The sequence below is a fragment of the Neofelis nebulosa genome, chromosome 2, assembly GCF_028018385.1.
Source record: "Neofelis nebulosa isolate mNeoNeb1 chromosome 2, mNeoNeb1.pri, whole genome shotgun sequence".
Taxonomy (NCBI): domain Eukaryota; kingdom Metazoa; phylum Chordata; class Mammalia; order Carnivora; family Felidae; genus Neofelis; species Neofelis nebulosa.
Genome location: NC_080783.1, coordinates 115,532,365 through 115,547,180, shown reverse-complemented (window position 1 = coordinate 115,547,180; position 14,816 = coordinate 115,532,365). Strand labels below are relative to the sequence as shown.

The window sequence follows — 14,816 nt, the reverse complement described above, 5'->3', positions numbered from 1 at the left end:
GCTGTAGGAATGGGCTGACTGCCCCTTGGAAGCCTCCCTGTGAGGAGAAGAGGGGGGGGGCAGCAGCTGTAGCACAAGAAAGGATTGTTTGTTCTCAAAAATGAGATTCATTTTTTTCTTTCTTCTTCTTTTTTTTTTAAATGCAGAGAAAATACCAACTCTACAAGCTAAGAACATTCAAACAACACAAATTATAAAAGTAAAACTAACAACTTGTCAGCCTGCTTTGTGACCAGACTTCTGAGCTGGGGGCCTGGCACCTACCCTTTGGCACTTTCTACATCTGGCCCCTTTTGGTTTAAACCTGCTCTTTTGGGGCACCTGGGTGGCTCAGTCGGTTAAGTGCCCACTCTTGGTTTCAGCTCAGGTCACAATCTCATGGTCGTGAGATCCAGCCCCACCTCAGGCTCTGCGGAGTCTGCTTGGGATCTTCTCTCTCACTTTCTCTCTGCCCCTCCCCAACTCGTTTTCTCTCTGTCTCTACACACACACACACACACACACACACACACGCACACACCCCACACCCCACCTGCTCGTTCACCCAAAATGAAATGCCATAATGCTGGCAGATGCCCTCACTCCCAGTGCTGCCTCCTCTCTTCCACCACAGCCACAATTCTGAAACCCCACACTTCTCAGCCTGTGTATTCTATCCCCAGGTAATACTGAATTGTCATTCACTGCTGGATTCAGTGGGGATTTGTCAGGCTTTATCCTACTTGGTGTCTTCTCAGCAGTTAAAAGTATTGATCTCTTTTCTTTAAAGTGCCTTGTCTCTGGTTCTCTTAACTTCATCTCATCCAGGTTTTAACTCCTGAATCTCTGCAAAGTTCCTTTTATGTGGAGTCATCAACTTTCTCATTACATCTTGGGACATGTATCCTGCTTTCTCTGTTTTTACAGAGTGCAATCTGGCAACCTGGGCTATTCTTCAACCATATTCTGCTAAAAAGCGTGGGTTCAAATCTGGCTGAGTGACTGTTCTTTTTCAGACCCGGTGGATGAAGGCTCCATCCCACACGGCTGCCCCCACTTCAGATACCACCTGCAGATCCGGGCACTCAGGCTACCTTCACTTCTGCCAGCTGACTATAAATCCTGAGGTTCTTGTACCCCTCTCCCCACCCAGTTCAACAACTTGCAGAACTCAGCCCATAGTTACCATGGCAATTTTATTATAAAGGCAGGGGGTGGGTGGAGGGGGTGGTTCAGAGCTTCCCTGCGTCTCTGAGTGTGCTACCCATCCAGCACATCAGGCTTTCTGAGTGTGCTATCTGCCCAGCACATCAGGTTCACCAACCTGGAATCTCTCCTAGACCCTGTCTGAGTTTTTAAAATTGAGATTTCATTATGTAGGCACAATTGATTAAATCACTGGCCACTGGTGTTTGAGTGGTCTCCAGCTCCTTTCCCTTCTCCAGAGCTCACGGGGTGCGACAGAAAGTTCTAGCCCTCCAATCACAAGGTAGGCTCTCCAGTCCTGAAGATATCTAGGGCTCTGCCTTGAGTTATTTCATTAGCTTAAACTATAAAATGTTTATTAAACATCTATATATATTAAGTTCTCCTCTAAGTGCTGGAGAAATAGCAGTAAACAAAATATACAAAAAAAAGTTTTTGAAGTCCTTTATGAATGTTCTGATGCATTCCTCAGAAGTCTGTAGTGTATGGTTTTCATTAAAGAGTGTTTCTTTAACATTGGTCTTTCTCAACATTGCTTTTGTTGACTTTAGAGTTACAAGGTGATCGGAACTAAGGGGAAAAAAGAGGAAAAGCAGATAGGGAGTACTAGAAAGGGGGTAATCAGGGAAAGGACTCCCTGAAAACATGATACTTGAGCAAAGGCTTGGTGAAAATGAGGTTTTGGAGAAAATGACAAGTGCAAAGGCCCTGAGGTGGGAATTTGCCTGGTTTTTAAAGGAATAGCAAAGAGGCCACTATGGCCATATCACAGTGAATAAAGGATAGAATAATATAGAGAGAGCTATTAGGGGTGCCTTGGGTGGTTCAGTTAAGCATCTGACTTCACTCAAGTCAAGAGCTCGTGGTCCATGAGATTGAGCCCCAAGGAAGGCTCTGTGTTGACAGCTCAGAGCCTGGAGCCTGCTTTGGATTCTGTGTCTCCCTCTGTCTCTGCACCTCCCCTGCACACACTCTCTCTCTCTCTGTTTCTTTCTCTCTCATAAACATTAAAAAAAAAAAAAAAAGGAAAGAGCTAATTAATGAAAGCCAAATTACATAGAGCTTTGTAGATCTAAGCTCTATGAGAGCTCTAAGCTATGAGAGATTGTAAAGACTCTGACTCTTACTCCTACCATCACTGGAGTCTTTTCTGTGTAGCAGGGGCATGATGTAACTCGTGTGAGCTAATTTAAGTATTTCCCTGGCCACTAGGTAGATAGTCAACAGAAGCAGGGGACTTTCTTCCCTCTGCTCCCAAACCAGTTTCTTCCCTAGCCCATTTTGAAAAGCAATTTCCAACGTTCATGGCAAAAGATCTAGATGGCATCCTGATTCCTCCTTCTTTCCCATGCCTCATATCCAACCAGTTACTACCAGTCAAGGAGACCAGTTAGAAAGTTAATGTGGTCATCCAGATGAGAGAGGATGGTCTCTTGGACCAGGGTGGGAGTGATGGAGGTAGTGACTCTAGATATAGTTTGACGGTAAAGGTAACAAGATTCACTGATGAATTGCATCAGGATGATACCAAGGGTTTGGGCCTGGGCAACTGGAAGTATGGAGCCGCCAGCAACTGAGACGAGGCAGACAGTAAGACTTAGAGCAGGTTTTAAGGGGGAAAGATCAGGAATTCAGTTTTGGATGTATTAGGTTTGAGATAGACAAACAGATCCATAGAATAGTGTCACAGACTTTGAGTCTGGAGCTCCCTCTTGTCCAGCAAGAGAGTGGATGCAGAATTGAATATGAGAGAGGCTAGTGTCCAGGAGGAGACAAGAGACCCAAACAAGGGTTTTGTCTCTGTACTTATTGAGCTCTCAAGGTTTTACACATGTGATGAACGTGCAGAAGAAACCAATAAGGTAGTGACCGTTAATTTGTGTATGTAAGAAGCAAAGGGTTTGGGGGGCGAGTGGCAGTAGAAGTTGAGATTAAAGCACAATGATATATTGGCGCCAGATGCCAGATGGACAGTGTTTCTCTGTGGGGGATACAGTCAAGTAGCTGTTATCTCCAAAGTGTCAGATTGCTGGAGCATGCTGCCTTAAGGCTAACAAGGCACTTTTTCATTAGCTAACCTTGGGTGTTTTGGCTCTTAATGGCCTCTAACTGTTGGGGGGTTCTATGCTTTGTCTTACTTAATGACTGGCCTTGGGCGCTTTCACCCTGTGGCGGCTTTCCGCCCAAAGCCTTGTTAACCCATTGGAGCAAGCCTACAGGATTCTTAAACCTATTTCCCACAGAATAGGAAAGAGCATGCAGACACAGACTCCATATATATGGACGCCTGCTTTACAACCAAGGTGTCATTGCAGTAGAGCAGGTTAGATACGTTCTTTTTAACAAATGGTGCTGGATCCATTGGGTAGCTGATGGGAAAAAATGAGCCTTGACCCTCTTTCATACCATGCACAAAAATCAGTTCCATATGGATTATAGGCGTACACAGGAAAGGTAGAACAATAAAACTTCTAAAAGAGTACATGGAAGTAGAGGTCATAAAGATGACCTTAGAGGAGAAATAATATTTCTTAAGATACAAAAATCTCTAACCATAAATGAAATATATTGATAAGTTGAACTTCATTATAGTTAAGAACTTTTATTAATCCAAAGATAACCAATAAGAGTAAAAAGACAGGCCTCAGAGAAGAAGATACTTGCAAAATGCATCTGACAGAGGGCTTTGTGTATACGAAGAACACCTTTATGTAATAAGAAAAGGTCTAACAACACACCCACACCCCCTCCCCCACATGCCTGGATCAAGCACATCAGAAGAGAAGATATCCAAATGGTCAATAAGCAAATGAAAGGGTACCAGCTTTATTCATCACTAGGGAAATGCAGATTAACCAATATATGCCTATCAGAATGGCTACTAAAAAAACCCTGACAATACCAAGTTTTGTATTTGTACCAAGTTTTGGAGGAGCAACTGGAATTCTCATTCTCCACTAGTAAGAGTATAAATTGATAAAAATCACTTTGGCAAACTGTTGGGCAGGATCTACTAAGGCTGAACATACGCATTCTCTTTGACCCAGCGGTTCCCTTCCTAGGCTTATACGCAACAGAAGTGAGGGAAAGAATGTCCATAGTGGCTTCTTTGGTAACAGTACCGAGATGGAAACCACTCGATAGCCATCAGCAGTAGAACAGGTAAGTTGTGGCAAACTCATACAGCTTCTTTAATACCTTGATAAAGAATGGACTGTGCCTCACACAGCAGTCTGGTTATTTTGAGTTAAAAAGCAATCAAATTCAGCAAGACAATTCAGCAGACTCAGGAAAAGCTCTTTACCTCTCTGACAATTGCCTAAAAAGAATTTGGATGGAGGACCTGCTCCAGGAAGAGAGCTGTCACCATAGATAACTACATGGTACCATGAACTAGGTACAGGGAGGAACCTGGCAAGGCCTGTTTGATCCAAGTCCTCTGTGTCCCATTGTTTCTGAGTGGCCTGGCAAACATTTACTCTTTTGTATCTTCCTGGGAATTGCATTCCTTCCCTTTGAAGTTCTAGACCCTACCTCTTGCCCCTTAGCTCAGGACCACATATACACCTCATGTTGCCTGACTGTTTTGGGGATTCCCTGTGCCTACAAAATTAAATTTGAATTTTTCCTGTTAATCTGTCTCATGTCAATTTGATTCTTAGTCCAGCCAGAAGGACCTTGAAGGGGACAGGAAATTCTTGCTCCCAACACTGTGAATGTCCATAAGGTGTTGGTTTTGCTATCTACTCACTTGTCTGGTTTTAGGTGAGATTCAGAGATTGAAAAATAGCTGCTGTTACCCCTGCCTCCATCCTTCCAGAATCCTCTATGCTGCAGATACATGCCCTTTGCTGTATAGATATTTTAGATAGACTTTCCATTTTAGAGCATTTTAGGTTCACAGAAAAGTTAAACAGGAAGTACAGAGAGTTCCATGTACCCCTTCTCCCCCAAACAGTTTCCCTTATTATTAATACCTTGCCTTCGTTACAGTTGATGAACCAGTAGTAATGCCATACCTAAAGTCCATAATTTACATTAGAGCTTGCTCTTTGTGTTGTATAGTTCCATGGTTTTTGACAAATGTATAATGTCATATATATTATATTTCTGTAAAAGTTCAAAAGAACCACTTTCTGCTTAGAAACAGTTCACCTGTTTCTGGTACTGAGATGTTAAGGCATGGATGTATACAGGGGTTCTCAGAGGGAATTCTATATAATGCAGTGAAAAACACTCTCGATGACATCCTGACTGTATAGATAGGAAAAAGCCTCACAGGGCTCTACCATGTAATGTCCCTCAACATAAGCTGATGGTACCCTAGTCCAAGGAAAGAAATTCAAGGGTAACAGAGAGACCCAGTAGGGGAGGCAAAAAAATAAAATACAGGTATATAGCTTTCTGACAGTCTGGCCTATTTCAGAGAAAAATGTACTGCAACTTACATATACTTCAGATAATCCTCCAAAAAAATTTTAATAGAGGGGCACCTGGGTGGCTCAGTTGGTTAAGCGTCTGACCTCGGCTCAGGTCATGATCTCACAGCTTGTGGGTTCAAGCCCTGCATCGGGCTCTGTGCTGACAGCTCAGAGCCCGGAGCCTGCTTCAGATTCTGTGTCTCCTTCTCTGTCTCTGCCCCTCCCCTGCTGGTGCTCTGTCTCTCTCAGTCCCTCAAAAGTAAATAAACGTTAAAAAAATTTTTGATAGATACTGAGAAGTAACACCAACATTGTGGCTCTGTTTGCTTCTTAGACATTCTTTGTCAGATGTATGCCACTTTCTTTCGTTTGAGAAATTAAAAATCTCAGTTTTTAGGCTACTGTTCTGGATGAGGAGAGGTGGGCTTTAAGCATAGTTAATAGTCCACTGACATCTTGCCAGCTTGTGAAGAATGCATTAAGAATAAACACCGGATTTCTGTAGTTTATTACCCCTTTTTGTGCCTTTGTGTGGAACTGTTTGCAGGTATACGTTCCATAAAGTTTGTGGTTTTAATACGTCCAATTAGGCTGTAGTAACTCTGCCTTCCATTTATGTATTAATTTTTTTTTCCTTTCATGTCTTCTGAAAATACCTCGTGATACATTGAGTACACACAAAAGGAACATCATAGAATTTGTTGACAATTTTGTTGAGTATGTTCTCACCAAAACTGCACATTAACCTGAAATAGCCAAAATAACATGTATTAGTTTCCTATTGCTTCTGACAAATCACCACAAACTTAGTGGCTTAAAACAGTGCAAACATAGTTCTGGAGGTCAGAAGCTCAAAATGGATCTCATGGGGCTAAAATCTGAGGTGTCAGCAGGGTTGGAGGATTTAGGACAGAGTCGGTTTCCTTGCTTTTTCCAGCCTCTAGAGGGCACCCTCAGTTCTTGGTTCTAGGCCCCAGCCTGCAACGGTGTCACTCCAGCTTCTGCTTCTGTCCTGATACCACCTTGGATTCTTCCGCCTCCCTCTTCACATTTAAGGACCCTTGTGAGTACGTTGGGCCGACACAGACAATTGAGGATAATCTCATTTAAAGTTCCTTAATTTAATCACATCTGGCAAAATCCCTTTTGCCCCATGAGGTAGCATTCATAGATTCTGGAGACTACAATGTGGACATTTTGGGGGACCTTCTGTTCTGCCTACAAGTGTTTTTAGACAATTATCTGTACCTTCCATTGACTTTTATCCTAAATCTTCTCAGTTTGTGGTCAGTAGGTAAAATTTTTGGTTATTTATAAACATCTTTTGAGTCATTAGGAAGATTTTATACATCTTTTTTTTATTTTTTATTTTTTATTTATTTATTTTTGGGACAGAGAGAGACAGAGCATGAACGGGGGAGGGGCAGAGAGAGAGGGAGACACAGAATCGGAAACAGGCTCCAGGCTCCGAGCCATTAGCCCAGAGCCTGTCGCGGGGCTCGAACTCACGGACCGCGAGATCGTGACCTGGCTGAAGTCGGACGCTTAACCGACTGCGCCACCCAGGCGCCCCTTTTATACATCTTTATTTCCCTATATACTTGTGACTAATTTTCCTCAATTAGCTGATCAGTATTGTCTGTCTCAGTACCTAATAGTTTGTCCCTTTAACTGATGACTACTGTCTTATTAAGGGCTTAGCAAAACTTTAAAACTTAGTCTGCTGAGCCTTACACAGTGATAAATTGTTATTTAACCTTTTTGGTTTCCAAATTGGGTACAGAAGAGGCAACAGATCTATAAAATGAGATCTTGGGACTGTTTCTTCTTCTGTGAAAAGAAGGATAAGATACTCCCTTCCTCTTTCTCCAGTTCTTACATCCATAGCAGGACTAAATGTGCCTGGAGGGCAATGAAGTATGTTTAGTGATGCAGACTAGCTCAAAATTGACCGCTAGGAATACCCGTCCTAGATCTCCTGGAAACCTGGCCTGCAAAACTTGTCGCCATCAAATCGTACGGCATAGAGGAGCGGATGGCTTTTGGATTGTTGCTGTTTGGTGCTCTGCCAAGTAGTACTGTACAGCAGACACGGTAAGAGCGTCAGCTAATGAACAGTGTCTGTGTCCTCCCCTGAGTGGGATTAAGGTCGGAGACAGCAGGTTTCTAGGCACAAACATCTGTTGTGGGACAAGTCTGTAGGTGCACGCTCCTCCAAGTTTCTAGGGCTACGAGAATGAAGTACTGGGAGTTCTAAGGATCCTCCTGGGAAATGAGGTTCGAGTTACAGTGAGGATAGTCCTCACAGGGGAGCGGCAGCTCAGGAAACATGGGCTCTGCCTGTGGGATTTCTCACTCTGGATCAGAAACCACAGGAGCTGCAATGAGCTTCAGCGTGGAGGAATAGGGGAGAAAGGGAGAGAGAGAGAGAATATAAAGAACATGACAGTTATTTACGTTTCCTTGGCTTCTGGTATCACCAGAGATCTAGAGCTCTTAATGTATTTTTTCTCTTTGGAATGAGGTGATGAGAGCTACCAGGTACTAGACACTGAATGAGGCACTTTATACCCATAATGCCACATTTAATTCTTCACAGCAACCCTATGAGGTCTGCCTTGATATGTCCATTCTAAAGGTGAGGAGGCAGCTCTAAGAGATCAATTAGCTTTCCCAGGATTACAAAATTAATAAGTTATAGAGCAGGAATTCAAACCCAGTCTTTCTGACAAATTTCATGCATTTTAACTAAATCACAACTAACTACACTACTGGTCTTGGATAAATCCAGGTGAAATCTCTCATTTCATTAATACGAGGAATGCCACAGCATAATCTTGATGTCATCCGCAGAAATATACACTGTGGAAACTTGGCTTTGCTCTGTCTCCTTGTCGGACCTAGGTTTCTCTATACAGGTTAAATAACGGGCCATCAGTCCTATTTTAAAAAAGGGAAAGCAAGTTGCTTTGAGGACCTGCAGGGGGCATCAGAGGCCCATTGACCCTGGTGCTCCTTTGCCTTTGGCACAGTTCAGAGAGAAGCCAAGGGGCACTGTATCAGCTGTTGGGGGCAAGAATAAAACAAAGAGGATGTGTCTCGCTCTCCTCCCTGCTGTTTTCCTACCACGTTGCTCTTCCTTTTCTTTAAAAATTGTTTTGTTTTGTGTTGTCTTTTAACTTTCTTCCTGATCCTGTCCACCATAATTACATTGTGCTTCTTACCTAAGTTCCGTATTCTTTGTGACTCTCTTCCCTATGCTTCTATCCCTCCCTTAAGATTATTTCTCTTATTTTTTAAAAAAATTTTTTTTTAACGTTTTATTTATTTTTGAGACAGAGAGAGACAGAGCATGAACGGGGGAGGGGCAGAGAGAGAGGGAGACACAGAATCGGAAGCAGGCTCCAGGCTCTGAGCCATCAGCCTAGAGCCTGACGCGGGGCTCAAACTCACGGACCGCGAGATCGTGACCTGAGCTGAAGTCGGCCGCTTAACCGACTGAGCCACCCAGGCGCCCCTCTCTTATTTTTAAAAACCTTAAATTTGCCTTAAAATACACTCATTTAAAATTGCCTCTGTACATGTAAAGATAACAGCAGCATCAGTATGATAAAATAAATAATTACTGCTGAGAGAAGAGAGGGCCAGTAGGTGCTCACTGACTTTTTAGAGGGAGGGGACACTGAATTAAAATTAAATGGAATTGAAAGTGACAACAATACTTGTACCTTAGTTTGGGGGGAAAAAAGGAAAGTTTCACAGACATGCTTTGAACTGAGATAAATAAAGATTGTGATTTACTGTTTTGGAGAAACTTTTCAAATAACTGTTTCCTGCGATATAACAAAATTTGTGAGCTCAGGGAACCTCACTCATGTACCTAAAAGGTAGTAAACATTAAATTCTATTTAGATTCATAGATTCGTAGACTGTTAAAGCTGAATGAGACCTCAGAGAGCATCTAGTCACCTCTCTTCTCTTTCAGAGTGACCAAGAATCTCCTTGAGACCAAGGACAATGTTCCATTGACCTGATAAAGCTCAGCCCACACTCTGGTTAGTAGCAGGTGTTCCGCAAATATTTGTTATCTGAATGAGGACACTGGAGGCCCAGAAAGATTACTGATTCTTATAACATCGTACAGCAAGTCTTTTGTGGAGTGAGGGGTCTCCTGACCCTTGATTATGGTCTAGTTATATAATTTAAAAAACCAATCTAATACCCAAACAGTCATATAAAGGGGAAATGACAGGGTAGTAATTTATAATAAAATATACCGATTCCAGCATCTGATTGCTCAGGCATAGCTACCTTGGAACACATGTGATGGAATAAGAATCTTGCAAGTACACGTAGAAATCACCGTGATGGCAATAGTACAGTTACTGGCTGATACAGGTATGTTATGTTGGTGACTCAAATTTGTTGTTAGTTAACCTCATTTTACAAAATGTGAACAATTCTTGGAAAGGTTCTAAACAACTGAAGTTTACTTGATTTACATGCCAGTTGCATTCCTGTAAAATTCAGTAATGTTTAAGGTGTGGGAAAACTGCTTTGCATTTAGACATAAAATGGAATTGGGCTCTAGGTTCAGATAGTCATAGACAAAATTTTGACCTACATGAAGGCTGGGAGGATACATTATGTTGTGTAGGACCTGAGGCAGCTCACCGTTGCACTGACCTATGGGTTGTAGAACATCTAACCTTAACCCTGACCCCACCCATGGAGTGCTCCCTGTGCCTGCCAATTCTTGTGACAACCAAAACACACTTGTAAATTCCCCCACTTTTTAGAGGTGACTCATCCTTGTTGAGAATCACTGGTCAAAAGGGTTAGCATTTTTGAGTTACATCTGATTTTCATTGGGAGAGATAATAAAGTTGACATTTGTTGAGTACTAATTATGTGCCACCCCCCTGTTCTAAACATTCAATCTGTTTTAACTGATTTAATCCTTACAACAACTTTACAGTGTAGGGTCTATTATTATCCCCCATTTACAGATGGAGGAATTGAAACTTATCAAGGTTAGACAACTCATCCATGAAAACATAGCAAGGAAGTAAAGAAATTGGAATTCAAACTTAGGCAGTCTGGTGCCAGAGTCCGTGTGAGTAAACACTGCACCCACACTGCCTTATGGTTGAAGGTAGTCTTCAATCAGTTCCCTCAAAGTACATCATGATTCTCCTAAAATTTATCAGTGTCCTAAACTAAGCCTGCTGCTGGGGAAAGTGATGAAGATCATTTGACTCTCTTTCTTGCTGCCCTGCCCCGCCCCATTTCTCTCTCTCTGTCTCTCTGTCTCTCTCTCTCTCATGCGCGCGTGCGCGCGCGCGCACACACACGCACACATGCACACACGCACACATACACACACACTGCTTCTTTCCCTCTGGCTCACTGGAAGAAATGATGATATCATGGCTGCTGCAGATTTGTGAGCAATGATATTGAGGACTGGTGAAAATGAGTCAGGGGCCCTTTGTTGGAAAGATCATGAGTATGTGTGTGTGTCATATTTTCACCACTGATGTTGTAACTTGGTTACAGTTGCCTGGTAACTATGCACTGTTGTAAGCACTTTTTAAAAATTAAAACTGGCTTTGGTAAAAGTCCATACAGATTTTTTCACCTCTTTTACAGTCTGTAGTTCTCACTACTATCACAGATAAACAAAAATCCAGTAGTCCTCTGTGCTTTACCTTTCCCTCACTCTTCCCTTATGTTTGGCATCCACTCATAACATTCTTTTTGCCAAATTTTGCAAAATTTGCAATCATTTGAATCCATGGCATGAAATTGCTTCACAGTAGCTTTGAAATCGCTCCATGTATGTATATATGTATGTATGTATGTATGTATGTATGTATGTTTATATTTTATTTTTGAGAGAGAGAGAGAGTGAGGGAGGGACACAGAGAGAGGGAGACCGAGGATCCAAAGCAGACTCTGCAAATGAGAGCCTGACACGGGTCTCAAACTCATGAACCATGAGACCATGACCTGAGCTGAAGCTGGACGATCAACCGACTGAGCCATCCAGGTGCCCCAGACATTGCTCCTTTTAGATATTTATTGGCAAGATTCTATCACTGCTGTCCACTAAACGGTCAACGTACAGTGTGACCACTCTGAATTGTATGTGTTAGAACCCGTAGTCTGAGACGTGGACTCGGTAGGATCCTAGTGTATTAGGTCTGAGGGGTCAGTGGAGTCCCACCCCTCAGCTGGAGTGCCTGGCTGCCCCAGAACAATTCCCCACCATGTACTTGATCTTTGACCTTGGATAAGTTACTGAAACTCTTCAGTTAGGTAAATAAGGCTTTTTTACATAGTAGCCTCCCAATTAGCAAGCAAATTGACTTCCCTGCATACCATATTTCAGCAGGCAGGCTGAGCTCATGTGGAAATACAGTGAGCTCAACTGAATGACAGATTTTTTTTTAAGTTTATGTATTTACATAATCGCTACACCAGTGTGGGGCTTGGACTCACTACCCCGAGATCAAGAACTGCCGCTCTTATGACTGAGCCAGCCAGGCACCACAGGAATGGCCAAGGCTGAAATATGTGGCAGGATGTCCCAGGAACTGTTACAGGCATTTGGCATGAATTAGTTTCTTTGATCTTCGTAACAACCCTAAGAGGTAGGAGCTATTACTGTCCCCTTTTTATGAGTGGGCCTACTGAGGGACAGAGAAGGAAAGTAACTTGCCCAGTTCCACAGCTAGTCAACAGAGGTGAGGGATAGTCCCAGGCAGCCTTCCTGCATGCTCCACACTCCTCTGAGGATGAGATGGGTTTCTGACAATCACATTTTGCTGACCTCTCCGAGGCAGGCCTAACACGTTGGCCATACTTGCAACACTGGCTTATTGTGGCACGAAATTTTTGTAGTGTTGGGAGCAAGAAATTCCTGTCCCCTTCTAGGTCCTTCTCGATGGACTAAGAATCAAATTGACATGATACAGATTAACAGGAAAAAAAAATCAAATTTAATCTTGTAGGTATAGGAAATCCACACAGACATGGAAATTCTAAAAACAGGCAAAAGGAGATACATATATTGTCCAGAGTTAAGGAGCTGGAGGTAGGGTCTTGAACTTCAAAGGGAAGGAATGCAATTCCCAGGAAGGTAAAAAAGAGTAAACATTGGGGCACCTGGGTGGCTCAGTTGGTTGAGCATCTGACTTCGGCTCAGGTCATGATCTCACGGTTTGTGAGTTCGAGCCCCGTGTTGGGCTCTTTACTGACAGTTCAGAGCCTGGAGCTTGCTTCGGATTCTGTGTCTCCCTCTCTGTCTGTCCCTCCCCTGCTTGCCCTCTGTCTCTCTCTCTCTCTCAAAAATAAATAAACATTAAAAAAAAAAAAAAGAAAGAAAGAAAAGAGTAGATGTTTGCTGGGCCACTCAGAAACAATGGGACACAGAAGACTTGGATCAGACAGGCCTTGCCAGGTTCCTCCCTGTACCTAGTTCGTGGTACGGTGTAGTTATCTATGGTGACAGCTCTCTTCCTGGAGCAGGTCCTCCGTCCAAATTCTTTTCAGACAGTTGTGGGGGAGGTGAACAGCTTTTCCTGAGCCTGCTGGGTTTTGATTGCTTTTTAACTTCAAATAACCTTTGTGCCAAAGTGGCTCATTTTGGGGCGGCCTGCCTTGGCCCTACAGTATTACGACAGCATAATGCTATAAGCCCAGAGGAATTTCATATTACCTTTAATGACCTGAATTAGACCTAAGAAAACTGCTAGCCAGCATGATACTTAACTCCAGTGCCCAAAAAAGTGGTTACTTGTAATTCTCAGTTTGCTTTTGAATTTATGTGCATCCAAACCTCCACTCTCAGCTTTGCATTAAATGACTGTAGTCATTGCCTCCATTTTCATCTTCCTCTCAAATAATGGCTCTGGACCCAGAGCTGATAGCCCTCTTTGAGTTCAGACAACTGAGAGGGTGTTCTGGAAAATGGGGACGCTTCTTCAGGGCATGAGGCTGTCCTGGGTGTCCCTGATGGCCCTCTGTCAGGGGGATAGGGTCTGTGAATTGTGTTTCTAGCAATGGTGGTACACTTGTGTTGACCCATCCCTGGCAGAACCCTCCCTACCCCCACCGGCCCCTTGTGGGGGGGGGGGGGTAGGATCTGTGAGTCCCCTGACCTAAGTGGGCAGAATGTGTGGCTGTGAAGGAGAGTAAAGCAGTCAGCTGTAAGGAGGAATTGGGGCTGATTGGCACCAAACACGGAACTTTCTCCATGAATCTGTGAGTGGGGCATCTCTATCCTAGTAGCTGGGTCTCTCCTATGACACTTCGTCAGTTTTTTGCTTACTTAGCAGTTAACTGTCAAATTAGAAATCCCTCCTATTTTAGTTTTTAAAGCCTTGATATGGTCTAACTTCAGTTGGCAAAAACAAACAAAACCCCCATGCAAACAATGTAGGAGGATCTTTCTGTCTTTAACCTGATGCAATCAGATACAGCAGTCGAGTGTGGGTCCCTGGAGTCAGATTGCCTGAGTGAATCCTGGCTCTGCTACTTACCAGTTGTGCAGTCTTCTTTACTTCATCTGTAAAATAGGAATAATAATAAGTGATGTGTGAGCATTAAGAGTACCTCATTGTCAGACCTCAGTACCTACCATCATGATCCACAGGTAGTTCAGTATTGTGTGTAACTAAAGTGACATCAGAGACATAGGATGAAGAGTGGCAGTTAAAAAGTTAATTGTGTCATTTTGGATCTCTCTTTTCCTCTTTGCTTCTTGCACTGCTGTGTGACAGCTCTCTTCTGGCATGTGTCAAATGGCCTTTTCCTGTGATTAATGTTTCAAATTTATAACTGGTCAAAGAGGTACAAAAAAGAGGGGGAGGGCAGCGGTACTTAGTCTAACCACACCCACGTGAAAGCAGATACTGGGCTGTTCCCATGGCGATGTAGAGTATTTTGTCAAACACTTGGCCCAGGGAACGGGGGAATGAGTCATCCTCTTGGCTGGGTGGGGAGAGGGCAACTGCTGTCAATTGAAACTGTCAGACCAATAGTTGGGTTGGGAGACTCCCCTGGTTCCTGCAATAAATCAGAGACATCTCGGGTCTGCGGTTTGGTTGTACTTGGTTCATTTGTCATGTGGACATTTTTTTCTGATTTCCTTCCTCTGGATACAAGGAGCTATGGATACCCCTTTGCATATCTATCTATCTATCT

The 14,816-nt window shown here is 43.2% G+C and overlaps 1 pseudogene; it reads left to right on the top strand.

Moving 5' to 3' along the window:
• Window positions 1-39: 39 nt before the first annotated feature.
• Window positions 40-14,816, top strand: part of LOC131503933 (phospholipid hydroperoxide glutathione peroxidase-like) — a 59,989-nt pseudogene continuing 45,212 nt past the window's right edge.